Consider the following 19,811-nt stretch of genomic DNA (forward strand, 5'->3'; position numbering starts at 1 on the left):
TATTTTATTTATTACCAGCTGACCCAGCAAACGTTGTTTTGCCATATATATTATGAAAATTTAGGATTGTATGTATTTTTTGATGCTAAATCATAATAAAATAAATTATCAAAATATATATAAAAAAATTTAGGGGTGGACTACCCTTAAAATTAAGGGGTATGAAATATAGATGTTGTTCGATTCTCAGACCTACCCAATATGCACAAAAAATTTCGTGAGAGTCGGTCAAGCAGTTTCGGAGTAGTTTAACTACAAACACCGCGACATGAGAATTGTATATATTAGATTTTATTTATTATTTTATATATTATTTGTATGTTGTTTATTTATAGATTCACACCTTCATTTTCTTTACACATTATTAATAATGAACCTTCTTAGAAATATATAAACCTGATTTTTATTTCTAGCGTTTTATTAAAGCCAAGATGTAATGTAGATTGAAGTTGTTACTTTAATACATTGTTGATTAATTTTTTTACGTATTGTAAGTCGTTCCATCGTATATTGGTATCAAACATACATCTGAACTGAACTCAACAAATTCAGGTCAAACATTGTTTATATATTAGTCAAATATTCAGAGTAAAACTTTGCTGTTTATATTAAAGTTATAATATTCATAACCATTGCTCCGTATACAAATCGCCTTACATTGGGATTTGAAACGCGGTTCATATTTATGTGGATTTAATTTATAGATTGTTTGCTTACTCTAAATAAAATATTGTGATAATGTAATATCGCTAAGAGGTTTGAGAAAAACACGTTAAAGTTAACACGTAAAAGACGCCGCGTTGGCGCAACGGTCACAGCCACGGATTGTACCTGTTGCGCTGGCGGTTGCGGGTTCGATCCCCGCACATGGCAAATATTTGTATAGGCTATACTGGTATTTGCTGTGATTTGGGTGTTTGTGCAGTCTTTGTGGATCTCCCCACCGTGCCTCGGAGAGCACGTTAAGCCGTCGGTCCCGGTTGTTATCATGTACACCTGATAGCGATCGTTACTCATAGTAGGGAATATATCTGCCAACCCGCATTGGAGCAGCGTGGTGGATTAAGTTCTGATCCTTCTCCTACATGGGGAAAGAGGCCTATGCCCAGTAGTGGGATATTACAGGCTGAAGCAACACGTAAAACTTGCGGTACTGTTGATGCACTTAGAACATATTAAAAATATTAAAAGCATTATATAATGTGATTTCCGTCGACCCGCAGTGGAGCAGCGTGGAAATTAAGCTCCATTCCCTCTCCTATATGCAGAAAGAGGCCTATTCTCAAAAGTGCGATGTTACAGGCTGAATGCAAATAAAAAGTGACTTTGTCTGAACTGATCCTACTTTTCGTTTAGGGGTCGTAGGTTTAATTCTCGTCCAGGATCTGGATATTAGCATATTTTGACATGTATGTATTTATGTAATTAAAAAAAAATGTATATCAGTCGGTTGTTACCTAAAACAGATATTAAGTTAACTGGTTGATTAAATTAGGGAAGAGATCACCTTGTGTGTATGTTAAAATAATTATAATAATATACTCTTTATTGTACACTACAGCAATCAACACAAAGATAAGTTTACAAAGGCGGTCTTCGGTTCGGTAGAAGAGCGATCTCTTCCAGACAACCTTTGGGCATATAGGACACGGCATAGTGAAAGCGGTAGGGAAGTGTACAAAGAGAAGTGACGAATATTGTCATCTAGCACGATATCAATTATTGAGTAAAAATACACATACATCTATACAAATAAATAAAATTAGATTGGCTGTTTGTAATATTAAAATAACCGATTTTTACTAAATGCATATGGATGTATACACGGTATATATACCAAAATTATTTTTTTTTACAATTCCTGTTTGTCAGTCTGTCTGTCTGCTTGTTCCGCTAATCTCTGAAACGGCTGGGCCGATATTGATGTGACTTTCACTGGTAGACCGCTGAGGTAATAAGGAGTAACTTAGGCTACTTTTATTTTGGAAATTTATTAATTTTGTAACTTTTTTTAAACCAAGCGGACGATGTCGTGGGCACAGCTAGTATACAATATAATACACATTAAAAACGACTTATTATTCTTTTAAATGGACACAGAATATCTTTTCTATTTAGTTACAATGTCTAAATAAAGATAAGAGTACGGAAAAATGGGATAGTAAAATCGGAACGAGCCATGGTGTTACGGTCTTCAATGCATTAGTAATGAGAGGCACGTACTTGTATCACGCGACCAGAAGGTTCCACGTAACTTTAGATGGCTCATTTGGTTACTTTGTTTTCTTTTATTATTTCACTGCTATATGACGCTATTTGATACGGAGAATGTATTATTTTTAACTACATATTCACTGCCGTTCTTATGTAGAAAGTAATAATCGTTTATACTGCGATTGTGAAGTTTTGACGCTATAACATTTCTTTTATGATTGGAATTGTAAAATAATAAAAACCTACTTTATTAAACGTGCATTAATATTATAATACCATTTATTTGATTGTAACAAATCTATGGTTTAGAATTCAATCTTCTTAGATATCGATATGTATATTTTATTGCCTTATAACTTTGTACGTTAAATTAGATCTCAAAATAATATATTTATGCATACTTTTTAGTGTACATACTTTCTAGAGTATTATTTTTCTAGTAGTTTTTAGACCAGAATATTCATTAAAATCATCGACACCAGTGGCGCCAATGCTATGGGGCGCCATGGGATCGTTTACGCATACGACCATGCTATTCGAAATAGGTACATAATTATATATACCTTTATCATTTTCACTTTTTACTACTTATACAATTAATAAGGCTCTGAGGATATGGGCGACCTCGTAGATTACAATTAGACAATCGTCAATTATTAGATGTTACAATTTATAGCAGTTGAGTATCAGCTACAAAAATAAATCAATTGAAAACTTTTACAAAAGTATCAGAAATTGAGTTAATCTCGTAGCGTAAAGTAATAATTTGTAACCTTAAAAAAACAATGATCAAGATGAAACAATTGCGCTATATCTGAAAAGCTACGAAACACACGTTGCCATCGTTTTAGATGGGGTTGAATCGATACCGCGTACTAAGTATAATATTGTATCTACTATGTGTGTGCAGTTTGAGGAGTGACCAGGTGTGGGTAATTGCTATAACCGCAGTAATAATAGATATCAAGCAAATACAAATACATTTCACCTTGTTACTGTATGTTTATAACTAAAACTATTGTTTCGATATAGCTATAAAAGTAATTAATATCGTAAAATATCTATACTAGTATTATAAAACTGAAGAGTTTGTTTGTTTGCTTAAATGCGCTAATCTCAGGAACTACTGGTCCGATTCGAAAAATTCTCTCAGTGTTAGATAGCCCATTTATCGAAGAAGGCTATATAATATATTAGTACCTCTTTTTTCTTAAATTAACGTGGATGAAACCGCAGGACACGTCTAGTTTTTAATAAAATTGTATAATATATTTTAAGAAAATTCCATTGTAAAGAAAAGAAAAAAAAAACATCTTGATTACTGACACTTGCTAAAATAAGATGTTTCTTACAGCATTTACATCCCCGTGCCTCCAGTCATCATCATCATCACTACAGCCTATACAGTCCACTGCTGGACATAGGCCTCCACAAGTTTACGCCAAAAATAACGTGAACTCATGTTTTGCCCATAGTCACCACGCTGGGCAGGCGGCCTCCAGTAATAGTTACTATCGTATAGTTTAATACGATTTTGTATGCATATAACTTTAATCCTTTGATTTGAGAGTGTAGTTTAGTTGTATTCAGACAATATTATAACTTGGATGCTAGAATTAGCCAACGGGAGTTTTATAATGACATGAGTGGAATAGAAATACATTGAACGTTTTTAACTCAATAATTTATTTCAACTCAATGTTTAAGTCATGTTATTGTAATTTTAAAAATTGTAATATTTCAATCACAATTTTAAAATAGTTTGTACTTAAAGTACGCAAATATATACAACATACAATTATATTATACATATTTACAATTCACAACTTAAGAACTAAATATTTACAGATAGTTTTGGTATAAATCATGTTCGCGTGGAATTGTGCCAAGAATGCTGGCAGCATTTTCCCGTTGAATGTCCCCAATTATATTATACTTTATCATTTTAATATTATTTTTATGAGCGAGTTTTTTTTAAACAACTAGTTACGGAAACATACAATAAATGCATAAGGTATTTTTAATTTGCCTAACTTTTTATATATCTTGACATCGATCCACCACTTCAGCCACAAGTTCACGGCAAAAATGGCGTGAACTGATGTGTTGCCCATAATCACCACGCTGGGCATCGGGTTGGCGACCGCAGGCTTTGTCGCACCGAAGACGCTACTGCCCGTCTTAACATCGATTATCACCATACAAATAAGAAGGACAAGACTTACATAGACAGCATAACTACATGAGTAACACTTCAATAATTTGCCGGTTATAAATAAACGGCAAGGAAAGCGCTGCCGGAAACGGATATATTTAGAATTGTCTCGATGTTTGATCTTTACGAGCTTAAACTGACCTAATGTAACTTTAATTGGGGGTAAGTATATTTAAAAATAAATCACCGAAATTTATGAACGTCACTAACTTCTGAACAACTGCATTGAATTAAATAAGTCTATTTTTAACCGACTTCCAAAAAAGGAGGAGGTTCTCAATTCGACTGTATTTTTTTTTTTTTTTTTTTTTTTTTTTTTTTTTATGTATGTTACCTCAGAACTTTTGACCGGGTTGACCGATTTCAACAAATTTTGTTTTAATCGAAAGGTGGTGTGTGCCAATTGGTCCCATTTAAATTTATTTGAGATCTAACCACTACTTTTCGAGTTATATCTAATAATCCGTTTTTACTTGACGCTTTTTTCGTCGACCTACGTTGTATTATACCGCATAACTTTCTACTGGATGTACCGATTTTGATAATTCTTCTTTTGTTGGAAAGGGGATATCCCTAGTTTTGTACCGTGATAAGGAAACCAGGATCTGATGATGGGATCCCAGAGAAATCGAGGGAAACTCTCAAAAAGCCGTAATAACTTTTTACTGGGTGTACCGATTATGATGATTTTTAATTTAATCGAAAGCTGATGTTTATCATATGGTCACATATAAATTTTATCGAGATCTGATAACTACTTTTTGAGTTATCTTTGATAACGCGTAGTTGCTTGACTATTTTTTCGTCGATCTACGTTGTATTACTTGTCGATGTAATTGAAGTCGGTTTTTTTTCGTTTGCGAGCAAACACAATTATTGTTTTAATTATTGTCAAGATCTTTTTAAAGAGTTAAAACAGAAAAAAATGGCGGTAGGTATGAAACTCGCTGAGTCAGCTAGTAAAATATATGTATAATAACATTCTTTTCACTTTTAGCGATAGCCTTTTGTAACATTTTTCTCTTAGGCACTATTTTTTAGTTTTTGGGTAATCACGCTTCAGTCTGTAATATCCCACTGCTGGGCATAGACCACACCACCACGCTGCTCCAATGCGGACTTGCTTTGATTATATGTCAATTCTCTCTTCTATATATCTGTAATATTTTATTTTAACAAAAATTAAGGCTAATCTTTTTATCATTAATCTTTTTTTAATTTTTCATTGGTATATTAAGATATAAAAAATTACATATGTGTAATAAGACAAAATCGACTAAAAATATAAATTGAATACTTGAATAGTTTATTTTTGTATTGTTCCATTAGAACATATGTGTTCAATGTCCCTCCATTAGATAAAGCCTTTACATATAATAAGAATAATAATTACAGTTTTATCAAATACGTTGCCTTTCTGTGGTATGGACAATATGCTTGTTAAGTACAACATTACTTAATTCCTGCTTCCTGCCAATCTCTATTAACCCCGATATCAGCATTAATAAAATTAAATCGTGTCCGTATTCGTCGATTATTATGGCCACCCTAAAATATTTCTGTATACAGTAATTAGAACATCATAAAAATACCAAATTACTGAACATAAATCCATTTTAACTATCGTAACATAAATAACATTTTATGTAAGCTGTAAATATAGCTCCGACGGTTGATTGCGATCATATTTTACAGCCAGCGAATAACTCTTGAGAGCGTCTACACTATTTTTTTTAAATGAAAAATGTTCTGTACTGAAACTAGAACATTTTGCGTGAAATATAATATCTTTGTGATCGCTGGATGGCGGGTGAGTTGCGAAATCGGGCTTTTAGCTGATTACTCTCGTATTGTTAGCGGTCTGATGAGAGTGTTTCTACAGTTTAAAAGCTATTGCATCATATATTTTTATTATAATAATATTTCTATATGTTTATATATTATATATAGCGTGGTGACTATGGGCAAAACACATGACTTCACGCCATTTTTGGCGCGGATTTGTGGAGGCCTATGTCCAGCAGTGGACTGTATTAGGCTGAAATGATGATGATGATGATGATTATATATGCAAACGACAATATTATTACTGTTTATTGTTATATATTCAATTCATATTGGAAATATTTTGACGTGAGAACGTAATATGAACGCCGGCTGCATGCACGAAAAAGTATGACTCATTGTCCCGTTACGCTCATTGTACGCTTGCACCGCATCTATGTCTCTTGCACTCGATTGGCCTACGGTTCCGAGGAGATGTTTTGTTGTCACGTTATACTATCGTTCGTATACCAACTTTACAGATAATCAATTTTTTTTAATATATTCATAAAAAGGAAAAAAAAAAAAAATAGTTATTTGCCTGTGGTTATTTTTGACAAATGTACTGGTGGCTGTTGACGTCTTACGCTACTCTGCTTTTTATCCTTTTGTACCTATTATCCATATACTTTCATATTGTTGTTATTATTATAGATTTGAATCCGTTAACGAATAACTTATCGGAAATATTTAACTGCTTTTCACAGGCCATAGCTGTGCAAAGCAGTTAAATATAGGCTATTTGAATATTCGATTACATATTTCGAATATGATCCGAAATTATAAATTCCTATAAAGATACACATTATTTTTCATTAAATATTATTACGACTTTAATACATTGATAACATTTAATTTATAAAGATCACGTCCTTTATACAGCTGCTAAGAGAATGATGAAACAATCTTAATTAAAAAATAGGAGAATGTTTTAATTAATCATTAATATGAAAAAAATTAATTTATCGATACTTGGAAGACAATATAACCTTTGTTTTTTAATTTTTTGGGAGGATTTTATTACATAGAAAAATAGGGCATTGTTTCTACATTTTAAATACTAATTAGATTAAATGTCATAATCATTTCTAAGTTATTTATACTAAGTTAATAAAAGTATTAATTAAGGCCTAAAATATAATATAAGATCTTTCGTTTTGCGTAGATAAAGCAACTGACAGACATCAAAAGCCATACCGCACTCATTTATATACCTGTGCCGTAGCGTTTGTCTGTTCTTGAAATTATCTAAAAGCCTCTAGTCCCAACAAAATTACAATAAATTAGGAAAAAATTGCGAGAAAGTAAGTGCAGTGTGGCTGTTCAAATTTTTTTTGACTGCCTACCCTGTCTAAAAACTTTATGCACGCCACTGTACCTGTGCCACTTATATTTACTCCCCACCGTGCCTCGGAGAGCACGTTAAGATCTCTGCTGTTATCATAGTTCATCAATCATTAGTGATTTCGGTTGTTATCATACATAACCGATAGCGATCGTTACTCATAGTAGGGAATATATCAGCGTGGTGGATTAAGCTCCGATTCTTTTTTGCGTGAGAAAAAGGTCTATGGCCAGCAGTGAGATGTTATACGTTGAATCGCATTAGCAAACTTAAAATTTTTCTAAATTATTTTTTTAATTTTTACATTACGATAGCGTGTATCACATGCTTCCGCTCCGCTTGTAATACCCACCTCATTTCCGTGAAGAGAAAGTACGGCGCCAGACAAAACCCGCGCGAGGGGTGTCTTGAGGGGTGAATGGTTATATAAAAAATTCACTTCGCTAATTCAAGCAAGTTGAATTTTAAGCATCCTTCTTATCCGTACCTGTTAAATTGGATGATTTTAACTCTTAAATAAGTTATTTCATCCTTGTAACAAGTCATTTAATTCCTTGGTTATATATGTTTTAACGACAGCGCTTACGAGTATAATAACAATATCGATATGATTTTAGTTAAATTAAGAAAACTTTATATTACATAATAAAGCTTGATGGAATAGATTTTATCACGAAAGAATTAAGAAATAATATCGAGAATATTTCTACTTATACAATAACATTGTGACGCGAGAATTTTATATATAAGATAATATAGTTACAATACTCCTCCGAAACGGCTGGACCGATTTTTATTCAATTTTGTGTGCATATTGGGTAGGTCTGAGGATCGGCCAACATCTGTTTTTCAAACCCATAAGTTACAAGGGTATTAAGGGGATTAATAATATATATGGCAAAACAACGTTTGCTGGGTCAGCTGGTATTTAATAATAATGTTTAAGACGTTTCGTTAAAATATTCCTTTTAAAGGCTCTTTGAAGTTAGTAGCTATGATCTTTTAATTATGCGATTAATAAAATTACTAATTAATTTTAATAAATTCTTTTAAATATAAAATGTCGTTGTAATTAAATTTGTATATATACCAAGATATACTTTTAATGTTCAAATCCTTACTACAGTAAACCTTTTGAGAGTTAATATATGTATGTTGTATGTATTTATGTAGCATCTATTTACGATCTTCAAGAAGATTAATTTTTATCTTGGTAAATTCGTTTTCATGTTGTTGTAAAAGTGTACTATCAAAGCCTACACGAACGAAGTACGTCGACAACTTGGAGTTTCTAAACTAGAAGTTATGTAATATACTCTGTCTTATTTTTACCATCTTTAGACCTTTCGATCTGCACATATTGGTTGGCAATTTTGTCCTGACTACCGTGTAATAAATATATAATAAATAAATATACATACATACGTACATACATACGGAAATAACATATGATAAATAAATGTTTATCATTGTGTTTTAGCAACCGAAAAAAAACCGACTTCAATTACATCGATAAGTAATACAATGTAAGTAGGCGAAAAAAATTAACAAACGCAGTAATTACCACTACGGCTTTCGAAGATTTCCCTCGATTTCTTTAAGATTCCATCATCAGATCTTTGTTTCCTTATCATGGTACCACTCCTGGAATATCTCCTTTCTAATAAAAAAATAATCAGCAAAATCGGTTCATAAACGACGAAGTTATTTGCGAAAACACATGAAAAATATATACGGTCGAATTGAGAAACCTCCTCCTTTTTTTAAAGTCGGTTAAAAAAAATACCTCATTACAAAAGTAATTAACATAATTAAACACATATTAACGCGTTCTGTAAGTTACACGCTTTGGCGTATTTTACAGTATAAATCAGATGTGTCAGTATGTAATAAATAATTATGTTATGTACTTACGTAGATTGTTAGTTAAATTTTATACATTTTACATGTATATACTTTCATTTATGGTATACCAAATTCTACTTGTGATATTAATATTAATGTGGCCCAATATCGCCACTTGTTCTCGCTTCGTGTAATTGCATATAGTTTGGCCGATTGATTGACGTATGGTATGGGCTCATTTCGTCACGATTTATACATACTTTGTAATCAATTCACAGAAATATATTATCGAATTGATATATAATATTTTAAACTGAAATAGGAGACTAGTAAATGAATGATATTATAAAAATTTTGTACTGCAAAATTTCAATGAATTCATCCATGTTTACATTATCATTCTTATACAATGTAGACCAAAAACCTATTTAGATAGCGTGGAACAAAATGTGGAAAAGATTGGTATGAGGAGTAAAAGAGGTAAAGCTAAATATAAATGGGGCGGAAGAAACATTCTTGACCAGGCCAAGGCTCACCCGCGACTGCAACGTTGGCCGTATATCCTGTATGTCAATGTTTAACACTCTTTTTGAATTTTATGGCCAAAGTTATGACCAAGTGCTAAGTTATAACAGCTCACTTTTTGATAGAACTTGGAATAATATTTGATGTAATATATTTTTTTATGTAGAGAGCTTTAATATATATATTTAACTATGCACAAATAAGTGGCTGAATATGTATAGCAGGTGACGTGAAGCGTCAAGTTATCAAGATTAGGAGTCGGACATAAGTGACGATCGTTGTACAGGAAATCGTTTCCCTTTTATTGTTCCCGTTCCACTTGCATGCTCACCCCAATAAATTACTACCACAACCCTATCTGCGCTTACTGGATTACTGTAAGTCATCTCAAACCCTCGTTGTTTTGAGTTTCGTATCAATCATTTAGGGAGACATAATTAGGGCTTATTTGCAAATGTTTTGTAGAGTTTTGCACATGTGTTTTAGATTTGTACAATAAAATTATTCTATGTTGTTGCCTGATTGAGAACATTATCATCATTGGTGGAGCTCGGCAAATTGTTTAGATTTTCGAATTTAAGCCTTAAATTAAAACTTTGTTCTCGACGATAATTTTTTACCTTTTGAGTTATTGAATTATTAGTGAATTTTTTAACGATTTTTATTTTAATAAATTTGTCTGAATGTCTAGAAACCCCTTTAATAAAACTCCACTGTCCGTCCGTCCACTTATCTTTTGTCATAGAATCTCAGGAGTCGTAATAAGTGAACTTGTTAATTTTTTTATGGAACGAGTACGAGTTTAGTTTTTTTTAAGTAAGTGCGGAGTTTCTTTCCGGTTCTTCTCTGCTGAATATACAATCGGCGGTAGGTTCTATTTTACCACAAGTAAAATTATATTTTTAAAAACCGAAGGTGCTTTTGAAGTCTCTTTGAATAAAGCTATTTTGATTACATTTGATAATTTAACCACAGGTATAAATTTGCTTTTCATAAGAACAGACAAGCGTGTGTATGTTACATATATGTATATAGTTAGTTATATTTAAAATATATTTGTTGACAGCTTATCTTGATCTTAGAAGCTACACTCGAACTTGCTTGATAAATAAAAAAGACAATCATTGATCACATACGAATGATAAAAGACATAATTATCTCACAAAATAAGAATAAAACAAGCACTTAAAAAAGAAAAATAAAACTTCGAAAGGATATTAGGCTGTTACCGTTTTCGTTTACGTCTTATACCTTTAGATGCACTAACAGCAGAAAATACTTTCTTTAAAGAGGTGAACCTCATTTAGCGGGTTCCATTCGAGGTTTAATTATATGGCGCATAAAAAGCATGTTTAGCATGAAAGCGGTGTAAACGAGCTGCCTCAAGAGGTCGAGCCTGAAGGGTCCTCGTGGAGACGTCAACCTAGCGGGTTTTAAGTATTTTCGCATAAAGCATCGACGGGTGAACTAAATTTTATTCCATAATTTCGTAGTTTTGTAGCCATTTTGACGGATTTTTCTATTACTTTTATGTTTTTTTGTAACTTTTTCATAGTTTAAATTATTTTGATGGTTATATTAATTTTAATATAGTTTTACTTATTTATATATAGATATATATGAATCGTAATCTCTTTTACGTAATTCGCTTGTGACAACCCTCTCATCATATTTGGGTTTATGTTTAACGTTAGAGTGTATAAATCAGTCATTGTAAGGAATAACCGCGTTTTATATAAAACTAATCTATCTATATAATTTTAACGTGTACATATTGTACCGTTTATTGCCTATTTAATATATGTAATGCCTAGAATAAATAAAGGTTTTGTATAAACTACAGAAAAGGGTGAAGTTACATACTTTACCAAAAATAAATATAGACATTTTTCTAATCCTTAGGTAGGTGTACATATCAACACAATCATAATATGGATACCAAATAAACGTTCGTTTGACCTAGTCATATAAATTATTCGACATGTTTAAACATCGAAGAAGAATGAGCCATAAAAAGAAAAAGAAAAAAAAAAATCCTGAAGTCATAAACTTATCTACTTGACAGTTTATTTCAATTGTTTTTATTATAGACAGTAAAAACTCAAATGTAATTACCAAACTAAGCTTTATCCCTATTTAATATTATAAATGTGAATGTAAGTTTGTTTGTTACGCTTTCATGCGAAAACTACTTAACCGATCGTCATGAAACTTTGTAAACATATTCATGAAAGTATTAGAAGTAACATAGGATCTTTTTATTATCAATGCGATGGAAGTCGCGAGTAAAAGCTAGGTTAAAAATAAATATCTTCAACATATTCCAAGAATTTAAATATCTCGTTAAGAAATATGATTTTATTTTTTTAGAGTGCCCCCAAGTCTTTGAAATCTTGTGGTTCAGTGAACCGAGTGTAGTGGAACAAGACAAGATGTTTTTCAAACAGACGCTGGACCGCATTGAGTACTACTCGTATAATAGGTATAGCAATTATATATATATAATCGTTAGGCCATTGACTTATCACAAAATCTCAAAAACCGCTGGACGCATAATGATCCGCTAAGAACGGATTTTTCGATAGGGTCGGATTAAAGCGGTCTAAGGGCTCTTACAAGTTTGTATGATAGTCCTTCATTTTTTATGTTACAAGCTTTGAAATTTGGCAGGAAGTTAGTTAATAGTTAGTAAACGTTCGTTAAGAACGGAGTTTGTGACAGGACTGGATTAAGGTGGTCTAAGAAGTTAAGTTATTTGAATCGAACGTTTTGATGTACAAGGCAGAGTTAGGGTAAGCGATCGTGTGGAAGAGTACTCACGCGATGGACAAACCAGATCAAATCTGCTGTAGGGGTTCCATTTTATATAGTATACCAGGTCGAGATGGCAAGACATTGTGAGGCGAGTGACATCTGGTCGCCACTTGTAACGACCACAACCATTCTGACAAGAACGCGCCGACCAAAAAGAAAGGATTGACATATGCATTTCAGTGTAAGAGCCCTTACAAAGATAAAGAAATTTAAAAAAAAAAATAGGAGGAAACTTAGTTTTGTTGTTTATTGAAATATAAGGTATTTACTATAGAATAATAGTCATTATAACGTCATTTAAAACACACACACATATTCATATTCATCTTTCTTCTTCTTCTTCTTGATTAATGGCTTTCAATAGTGCCAAATGAGCACAGATGATTTCGCCAATGTCACGTAGAATGGAGAATACACGAAGGAGATTGATCGGTGCGGTCGATGTTACAACCTTCGTTAGTTTATTTTAAAAGTATATTGAAAATAGTAGTAGTTAGTATGACATAAAATATCTCTTCACCTAGAACAACACAAACATTAAAGTTAGTAAGGTATATTATATTATAGTACTATGTTATGCTAGGACATTAACAAATATATAATTACACACACCTAATAAATATTTACAACTTTATTCTATTACGTTTGATATATTTACATAAAAATTTACAAAATGGACTGAACACAAGCATCAATAAACATTCAATATTTACAGGACGGGGGATTTTGCGGGGAAGGACATCATATAGGGGATAAAGGAGATTAGGACAATTAAAAAGAATATGGGATGCTGAACCGTCATCGAGGCCACATTCGCACAGAGAGTGGTCTCGTACCCTGATTTTTGCCAGATGAACCGGAGTGCTCGCGTGACCAAGACGTAAACGGCAGATTGTGGACAAAACCCAGCGATCGGCATGTTTAAGAAGAAAAAACCAAGGGCGTCTTGGTATTTCAGGTTGTATGGAAGCATAGAACTTTCCCTTTACCGATTTTGACTCAACCCAAAACGAGTTCCAGGACTTGTCAAGTTGAGTTTTCGCCAGAGCGCGTAAGTCATTGGAAGAGTTATAAAAGTGTTCTACGGAGCCAGTTTGTACAGCCATTTTTGCACAGGAATCAGCAGTCTCGTTACCCGGGATGCCTGAGTGACCGGGAATCCACACCAAAATAACTTGCAATCCTTTTTGATAACATAGGAACATAACCTCTCTTATCTTTAAAATAATAGAAATTCTTAGTTTACTACGAAAGGGGTTAGCTTTTATAGCTAACAGGCAGCTGAGAGAGTCGGTGCAGATTACAGTTTGTCCTAAGTTGTGGGAGATAGCGTAAGAGACAGCTTCCAGAATGGCAATAGCTTCACCACTAAATACTGAAGTTTCAGGAGGGCATTTAAATTGTAGAACTATTCTATATTTTGGGATCCAACAGGCAGCACCCACACAGCTATTGGGGGAAAGCTTAGATGCATCAGTGTAAATAAAAAGGTGTTCTGACCAATTTTGATGAACAATATTTTGGAAAATAAAATTTGTGTCTGATGCTCCTTTTACCAGACCAAGATCTGTGATAATAGGAGGGTTATATACAAGGGCTTGAAACGGAGTAGTAAAAAGAGGATTAGAGGGGAAGGATTTCAGGAGGTGAGGCAGTCTGGTAAATTCAAGAAAACTGTCTAGCAGGCAAGATGAGGTTCTGACATTGGGACAGAGATGGGATAGTTCGTTAAGACGGGATATGAGGGGATGGGATGACAATTGTAGCGATTTTGCGATAAAACGATCGCATAAAAATCTTCTCCGGAACTGCAAAGGGGGCTCAACACACTCTACCTGTAAGGCGTTTGTAGGTGTAGATTTCATGGCACCTAGGATTATTCTCAGGCACTTGTACTGAATTTTGTTCAATTTATCAGAAATAGTTTTATTGAGAGGGTCAAAAATAAACATGGCGTAGTCCAAGTGACTACGGACTATCGCGTTATAAACGAGTTTTAGAGTGTAAGGATGTGCTCCCCACCAAACACCCGAAACGGCTCTAAGGGCGTTAATATTTTTCTCACATTTTTTAATGACATGTTCTGTATGAGAAAATCCATTCAGTCTGTGATCGAGTACTACACCTAAAAATTTGGCCTTAGTCGCGAGGTGAATGTGTTGACCCCCCAATGACAAGTCCAAGAAGGGATATTTCTTTTCCTCGTGAACACCACCGCTTGACTCTTAGGGATCGACAAAGACAAGCCATGATCCGAAAGCCATTGGTCCAGATAATTTAAAGCAGAATTAAGTCGAAAGGTTAAATCATCCACGGAATTTGACATTTGATATAACACAATATCATCCGCATATTGCAGAATATTGCAGAAACTATTCACAGACAGTTCGAGATCATGTGAGTATATACTGTAGAGTAGAGGACTAAGGACTGAGCCCTGAGGGAGACCTTTCCAGACAAGTCTAGGGGGAAGAGAAAGGTGCTGATGTTTAACCACTATGGATCTGTTAATTAACATATTGCAGATGAAATGGACTATCCTCGGCGGAATACTCAGCTGTAGCATTTTCTGCCTGAGTACCGGAAGAAGAACATTGTCATAGGCAGAAGTGATATCTAGAAAAACACCCACAAGGTACTCACCCTTAGCAAAGGCAATTCGAATGTCTGTGGAAAGAATACTAAGGCTATCAATTGTGCTCAACCCCTTCCGAAAGCCAAACTGGAAGGGCGAGAGAATATTTCTGCTTTCAATTATCCATTCCAAGCGGTTTTTTATAAGGTGTTCAGTAATTTTGGCTAGAGTAGAAGATAAAGCTATAGGTCTGTAAGAGTTTGATTCTGAGGGATCCTTACCTGGTTTCAGAATTGGTATAATGATTTGCGACTTCCAAGATTGTGGGACGATTCCTTTTATGAAACCAGCGTTAATAATGTTTAAGAAGAAATTCTTTGCTTTATCACTTAAGTTTACGATAAACGAATAGGGTACACCATCTTCCCCAGGACACGAATCTTTAAGGCTATTTAAAGCACATTGCAGTTCCGAAAAAGAAAATGGGGCATCCATCTCGCTATATGTAAACAGGGACATGGTATTAACAAAACATTCCTGATTTGGGACAAAAGGTGGAGCAAGTTTATCAGCAAAGTCATTAAGCCAAACAGTGGGATCGTTGGAGAGGGGATCATCGTGACTGAAGGATCGACGGAATTTCTTAAGATTTAACCAGACGACACGGGCAGGAGATCTGGGACCAAGGGACTCACAGAACTTAGCCCAGCCTTGTCTTTTCTTTTTGTGAAATAATCGTTTAATTTTAGCATTAATACGTTGATATTTGATGAAATTTTCATTGGACATAGATAGCTTGTATGAATGTTCTGCTTCTGTTCTTTCCCTTATTAAAACACTACATTCCTCATCCCACCAAGGGGAAGGTGGATGTAGGAAAGGTTTATTGCTTTTCTTTTTAAAATTATTGTTGGCAGATGTGATGATTGTATGATAAAAGAGTTCGTAGTATAAAAAGATATTTCCATCATCTCTAAAATCAGGTAGGTTATCCAAAATGTTATCAACCGATGCCGAATAAGCAAGCCAGTTTGCACTATTAATATTGTACTTAAGTAGGGGGTTTGGGATAATAGAAGGATTTGCTCTATGGGATAGGGAGAGAAGAATAGGGAAATGATCACTACCATAAGTTGTAGGAAGAGTTTTAAAGGAAAGAAGGGAGGAGAGAGACGTTGATGAAACAGAGAGATCTACAGCAGACTTTGCATTCTGATGAGGAAACACTCTTCGCGTCAGCGATCCATCATTGAGGATGCAGAGGTTGGCATCATCAAATATGTCCATCAACAAGGAAGAAAACCCGTCACATGAATGACAACCCCATGCTGTGTGGTGAGTATTAAAGTCCCCCATGATAAGGATAGGGTTCGGGAGAGCAGAGAATATGGAGCATAATTGAGGACCAAGGGACGAGGAAGGATGAGGAATGTACAAAGAGACGAAAGAGATGTTAAGGGCTCTGATTGCAACTGCATTAATATGAGGACTTAGGGGAGGTAAAGGGATATGGGAGAAAGGAATGGAGTGCCGGATGAAAATGGCACTACCAGCATACCCGTCACTTCTGTCATCCCTCAAACAGTAGAAGCCAGGGACCCGAAAACGGGATCCAGGAATCAACCATGTTTCAGCGATGGCAATAATGACGGGCTTATGGAGGTTGATTAGTGAAAGGAGTTCGTGTTTTTTAGGACGAAAGCTTTGACAATTCCATTGGAGGAAATTGTGTTGGTACATTTTTTAGGACTTCTAAGAGATGAGACAGTGGATTGGCAACGTTGGTCGGTAAAGTCGAGTCAGTATATTTTGAAGCGATTGATATAAGAATATGAAAGATATCTTGTAAAAGGTTAGAGATGTTTGGAGACGAATTGGGAGTATTATTATTCTTAAGGGCACAGCCGTTAGGTTGAGAAGAGGGGACGTTGGAAATAATTAAGTTGTGAGTCTGTCTGTCGTAACCTTTGCCTAAAGGAGCTCGGGGATGAGGAGTTCGGACTACTGTTTTATATGATCGAGTTGATGGAGTGATTGGGAAAGTGGGAGAGAAAAGAGGAGGATTTTGGGGAGTATTGGAGGAGTATGAAGGAGTGGAAAACATCTCCTTCGCCACCTCTGTATAGGATCTATTGGCAGGGGGAATACGGGAAGACGCTTCCAAGTACGAGATACTCTCTTGAGACATTATGATCTTGATCGACTGCTGGCGGGAGAACTCTGGACAAGACTTACTGGTTGTATAGTGGGAGCCTGAACAGTGTAAACATGTGGCTTTGTCCTCAGTGACATCACAAGATTCACCCGTATGGGGTTGCGAGCACTTGAAACATCTGGGTTGAGATCTGCACTGTGTTTTAATGTGACCATACCGGCAACAGTTAAGGCATTGAATTGTTGGAAATTTATAAATTTCAACAGGGAGAGAAGTATGATAAGAATAAATTTTCTCAGGGAGTAATTGTCCTCTGAAAGTCAAGACTACGGACTGGGTTGGCAACCATGAGACAGTTCCTTCACTTATTGATTTTCTGTTCAAACGTCTAGCTTTGATGACCTCCCCGCAGCCAGAAGGGAGCTCAAGAGATTCCACCAGCTCCTTCATAGACCAGTCTACTGGTACGCCTTTAACCAAGCCCATTTTAGTTATATTGTAAGTCGGTACAGCAGTTTTGAATTTGCACATCTCAAGTACTGGGTTAGTAATAAAATTATTAGCAGCTTGTGCAGATAGAAATTCGACCGAAATTTTATTTCGGCCGATGTTTTTTACGCCATCATTCACTATATTTTTAATTTTGTGAGTATGCAAAAATTGGCCGAATTTGATGGCTCGGATAGTAGTTCCTGCAGCTGGGTCTGAGACTTCTCTAGAGACATGAACTATGAAGGGACCTTTGTCTTCATCAGAGTAGGATTTAGGAGTGTCGGCATATAATGGGTGGATATAAACGGTTTGTATCGACGGAATAGCCGTGGAAGGATGGTTGACAATGATTTTGGGGGAAGGATTGTCTGTGTTTGGGTCATCAGTCGCTTGACGTTTACGTGAACTTTGTGTATCATCCGGATCCGGAGGATCCGGAGGGTCCGGAGGACGATCTACGTCCATCTTATATTATTTTATAAAAGAGAAGAAAAAAAAAATACTAGTAATATAACCTAATAATAACAACAAAAAATAAATAACCTAATATGTTAAATAAAAACACTTACCCAACCTTGTCAATGTTAATATAAACTATTATAACCAAATACCAACTATTTTCACTATAAAATTTACAAAACAAACTTAAAAACACAGATAAAAACACCAAAAATCTCTCTGACACGTGTGTTAACCAAAGCTAACGCAAGCGAATCCCATATTCATCTTTATTAAAAGCTGAAATATTACTAAAGGACAATTCAGTAGACAATGAACTGTCAAAATGATAAATTTATACGCATAGAAAAGTAGGGTATACCCTACAATATTACGAAGTGTCTTAAAGCCATACATATAAAGAATATCTTATAAATGATATTGGATCTAATCCCATTCGGGTTAAATCGAATAATCGGGACACGTATAAAATGTGAGCGTGGAAGGTTATCTAAATTTATATTACATACATGTTGATATTTTCTTTGTAAGTGGCGTACAATAAACTTTATTTTCTCTTTCTCACTCTCTTTTCATATAATAATTGGATAGCAGGATATTTAAAAAATAATGAGTTACATTATTCGAATTAGCTTTTTAAAATCATATGACAGCGCAGTGACGTGATGATCAGACTGTCACAGCGACAGTTTGATTTTAAGTCATAGCAAACCGACCAATCAATCTCCTTCGCGTGTTCTCCACTCTACGTGACATTGGCGGAATCAATCGTGCTACTTTGGCACAACTGAAAGCCATTAAACCAATCAATCAAATGTTTGTATATATCATACAGATGTTTGCTATCGTTCAGTGTTTTAGAATCATTATCATTTTATCTACTTTTATTCTAATCTTGAACTTGAATCTAATATTTTATGTATTTTTATATGTTTTATTTTTATTACGTGTTACTATTATTTTATATACTTTTATTTAAATAAATATATCATTGGTACAAAAAAATAGATGTCCGTGTGTATGTTAATTTTATTTATTTGTTTCTTTTGACTATCTCGTCGACGCAGTAGCAATGACCCTGCTTTTTGATCCAGCGATCATGAAGTGGCAATTTACTGTAGAGGTAAAAAATCGCCTACTTTAAGAACAGGCGTCAGATATCAAATTTATTTGTTTGTTATTTTAATTAAGGCAAGTAATGTTGCAACGGCCAAATATATCGCCAGTGAGATATGCCTGTCGTCATTCTAAAATAGTAATGATTACAACATATAGTACCTAGTAGTTCTGTAGTGTATATTTAAAGTAACGCGTCATCGGTGTATCGAGAGGGTGCGTCAATGACAGG

At 34.5% G+C, this 19,811-nt stretch overlaps 1 protein-coding gene across 1 annotated transcript in view; it reads right to left on the reverse strand.

The window, feature by feature from the left end:
• LOC123663527 (nucleoredoxin-like) overlaps positions 1 to 19,811 on the reverse strand; it is an 87,232-nt gene that overhangs the window by 33,879 nt on the left and 33,542 nt on the right. The gene's annotated exons all lie outside the window — the stretch shown is intronic.

Source organism: Melitaea cinxia, chromosome 20, assembly GCF_905220565.1.
Source record: "Melitaea cinxia chromosome 20, ilMelCinx1.1, whole genome shotgun sequence".
NCBI classification, from domain to species: domain Eukaryota; kingdom Metazoa; phylum Arthropoda; class Insecta; order Lepidoptera; family Nymphalidae; genus Melitaea; species Melitaea cinxia.